General features: G+C 41.7%; 1 pseudogene; it reads right to left on the bottom strand.

Moving 5' to 3' along the window:
* Positions 1 to 318: 318 nt before the first annotated feature.
* On the bottom strand, positions 319 to 459 carry LOC147034520 (signal recognition particle RNA; annotated as a pseudogene).
* Between the last annotated feature and the right edge of the window lie 3,760 nt (positions 460 to 4,219).

Genomic DNA, 4,219 nt, shown 5'->3' with positions numbered 1-4,219 from the left:
GCACATGTTTTACGCCGGATGCCCTTCCTGACGCAACCCTGGTCGCCTCTTATGACACAGGGATATGGTATACCTATTTTAACCTGCGTATATATATATATATATATATATATATATATATATATATATATATATATATATATATATATATATATATATATATATATATATATATATATGTTGTTGTTCGTCTTTCGGCTGCTCCCGTTCGGGGTCGCCACAGCGGATCATCCGTATGATCCGCATCGTGATTTTGCACATGTTTTACGCCGGATGCCCTTCCTGACGCAACCCTGGTCACCTCTTACGACACAGGGATAAGGATTGGGTTTCGCCATGATTCCGGGCTGCCCTACACCCTCTGATAGCGCGGCCCAGTGCAGAGCTCCCGTCCTCAAGCGATCCTCCAACCCAAGCCTCCGAGTAGCCGGATTACAGGCGCACGCCACTACGCCCGGTGGATATATATATATATATATATATATATATATATATATATATATATATATATATATATATATATATAATTCCAGCAGTGTGTGTGTGTGTGTGTGTGTGTGTGTGTGTGTGTGTGTGTGTGTGTGTGTGTGTGTGTGTGTGTGTGTGTGTGTGTGTGTGTGTGTGTGTGTGTGTGTGTGTGTGTGTGTGTGTGTGTGTGTGTGTGTGTGTGAGTGTGACCCCTGTTTCTCGACAACTTCTGCAATAAATTGCAAATAATCGTAACTGTGAATAATATCGAACTTCCAGGTCACGCACGTACGGGCACGTGAGAGCGAAGAAACGGCCTGTGTGGTTTATTTATTTTTTATTATTATTATTATTATTATTTTTTTTTTTTTTTTTTTTTTTTTTTACGGAACGTACCAGGATATATAAATGAGGGTCACTCCAAAGGTAATGTCCCACAGTTTTTTTACAACACTTTATTCGACAGCAATGACACTTGTACAGTGAAGAGGTAATTCGCTCTTAACCTGGGTGGGGTGTAAGCAATTTCCAAAGGGGGCACGAGCCCGGAGAAAATACTGGGAATTTCCCTAATTATAAATTTTTGGAATACTCTTCACAAGTGTTTGCATAATGTCGTGATGAACATTTAAAAACCAAAAGTATCGCCTTTAATAATTTTCGTTTTCTATTCACTACAAGGCCGACCATTTTCTGTTTTGAAATTAATTAAAATTAATTATTAAAATTTATGTTATTATAATTTTAATATTAAAAAAATATATTTTACAGATTTGCAGTACCCATTTCAAACTAAATCATTTGCAATGAGTGCGAAAATGTGGAAATATCTTGACGAATATATTCGATTTGGATTTGTGTCTCTCCAAAAGGGTGACACAGAGGTACCCCAGTGCGTGATATGCTACAAGACTCTGAGCAATGAGGGCATGCGGCCCACATGCTTGGAACGCCACTTGAAAACAATGCATCCTGCTCTGGCTGCCAAACACAAGGCATTCTTTGAAAAGAAAAGGCAGTCCTTGAAGCAAGCTAAGATGGACAGCAGTGGAGCATTTAGTCAACAGACTTAAAAGATTGTTGAGGCTTCCTATGAGATCGCCATGTTGATTGCAAAGAGCAAAAAGAGCCATAATATCAGAGAGACTCTCATAAAACCAAGTGTACTGCATGCAGCAGAGCTCGTTCTGGGGAAGGATAGTGCAAACAAGCTTTCCAAATCTCTCTATCAAACGATACCGTCAAGGGAAGTATCGATGAAATGTCTCAAGACATCAAAGATCAAGTTCTCGACCAACTAAGAGCTTCTCCTGTATTTTCCATCCAGTTGGACAAAACGACTGATCTTGCTCAGTGTTCTCAGCTACTGATGTATGCTCGTTTTGTGTCAGGCAATAGTGTCAAAGACGAAATGCTCTTCTGCCATCCCATGGAGAGTTATACAATAGCAATAGATATTTTTCAAATGGAATCAAACTTCTTCCAGGAAAATCAACTTTTGTGGGACTCGCTGGAAGGAGTGTGTACTGCTGGAGCTCCGGTCATGATTGGTTTGCAATCTGGTTTCATAACAATAGTGAAAGAATAAAGTCCATCTGCTATAGGTACGCACTGCATCCTTCATCGTGAAGCCTTAGCATCCAGAACTCTACCTGCTGAAATGAGGGATGTCATGAACCTGGCTATCAAGGTAGTCAACTTCTTCAAAGCTGGAGCCTTAAACAGTCGTCTCTTCAAACAGCCGTGTGTGGATATGGGTTCTGAACATCAAGCCTCACTTTTCCCATAAAACGTACGATGGCTTTCAAAGGGAAACATGCTTGGACGGTTTTATGAACTACGACAAGAAGTGGCAACATTTCTAGATTCACAGCAGAAAGCAGATCTCCATGACAAGTTCCAGTCTGAAGGATTTTTGCTCTCTCCAGCTTACCTGGTGGACATCTTTGAAGCGCTGAATGCCATCAACCTCAAACTCCAAGGGAAAAATATCAACATAATCACGCACCATGACGTCATTCGAGCCTTCATGGCCAAACTCGACCTCTGTAAATGTCGAATTCAGGATGGAAATACAGCCAGTTTTGCTAACTTGGATTCTGCTCTCATTCACAGTTACCTTGATTTTGAGTTGAAGAAACAAATAATTACTCATCTGACTAAATTGAAAGCAAAATTCATCAGATACTTTCCGGATATAGATGAGAAGTGCGAAGCCTGGAAATTCATTAGGAACCCATTTCAATGTGAAGTAGCTGATATTTCAGACGAGGTGCAAGAGGAGTTTCTTGAGTTAAAGTTCAACTCCTCGGCTGAAGAAGACTTAAAAAAACTGGATCTTGAGACGTTTTGGGTCACATACCTTCCTGTTTACCCTTTGATCTCACATCAAGCTCTTCGGATTCTGACAATGTTTGAATCAACGTATCTTTGTGAAGCTCCATTTTCCACGCTCGTTGCTGTCAGGACCAAGTACAGAAACAAACAAGGTGAACGTTGAAGGGAACTTGCGTTGTGCTATCTCTGGCATTCGACCACGCATTCAAGATCTGGGATCTAAGAAGCAATGTCAAGTATCTCATTAAATGTCATCTCATGAGATATGCTGTGTATATGAGTGTTACTTATGCATAATTATTTGTTCAATAAAAAGACTAAAAACACTAATTTTTCCTTTTTGCCTTTTAATTCAGGAGGGATTTTTAATCATTTACTTGAAGATGTGAGTGGGGGGGGGGGGGTGTAGAGGCAAGGACCAACTACTAGAGGGGGCGTGGTGGTAAAACAGTTAAGAACCACTGGTATAGGTACATCCTTCTCACTTCATAATATGATAACTACAGTTTTCCCACATGTAGCGTTGCTGCAGCTGTGGTCAAACATGGCTGCCCACATGGATGTCCATCAGAAGCAATGTGCTGTAAATTGAATCATTGGTCTGTGAGAAGGAGACTATTAGAAACATCTACAAACAACTACAGAAGGCGTTTGTGGATGATCCTGTCGACTGCAGCAAAGTTGGCCAATGGGCTAAGTGGATAACATCTGCAAAAGATATTTTCCTCAAGGTTCTTGGAGTGACAGATGCTGAGGAGTCGCTCCACCTCCAGAGTGGGCTCCAGTCCAATAACGAGAGGGGAGAGGCGAAGCACGTCAGGGCTATGGGTAGGGGCCAGAAACCTTAAAAGCCCAAGCAGCATGGGGGTGTATTGGAGTTTCCAAGACAAATTGCTATGGAAAGCTGTGGCATACTTGTCAGGATTTCCTGCTGCACCACACCCCCATTCAGCCATCCACGCCTCCCCCTTCACCTGTCTGTGTTCTCAAGTGCCCAGGACCTGTGCAGGTACACGATCTGCATCCTTACCAGTTGTCATGCCGGGCACGGCTTGGGTACTTCCTGTCTTGTCTGACTGTATCTGATGTCTATCGCTTGTAGCATGACTGATCGGCCCAGGTAAGGCATAGTTTAATAAAGGAATCCTGTTTGTTCCTTTGATACCGAGGGTGCGTATGCGCAGTAGTGGGTATGGGGATTGTTTATTTATTACGTACTGATAATAAAGGTTGATTGCTTCATATATTTTTGTACATTCCTTCTTTTGTAAATTCCTCCTTGTGCCATTTCTTTTAAATACACATATAAACTTAACTGCCTCCTTGGTGAATTCTGGTGGTTGTGGTTCTCTTCAGGTGGTCAATTAACACCCACCTCGAGGGTAATTGGTTGTGGAAATCTTTGCTGCACCCC

This window comes from Eptatretus burgeri, chromosome 1 (genome assembly GCF_056783735.1).
Source record: "Eptatretus burgeri isolate ZD-2024b chromosome 1, Ebu_testis_v1, whole genome shotgun sequence".
Classification (NCBI taxonomy): Eukaryota; Metazoa; Chordata; class Myxini; order Myxiniformes; family Myxinidae; genus Eptatretus; species Eptatretus burgeri.
The sequence above is the reverse complement of the archived record's forward strand: the minus strand, read 5'-3'. Positions and strand labels throughout refer to the sequence as shown.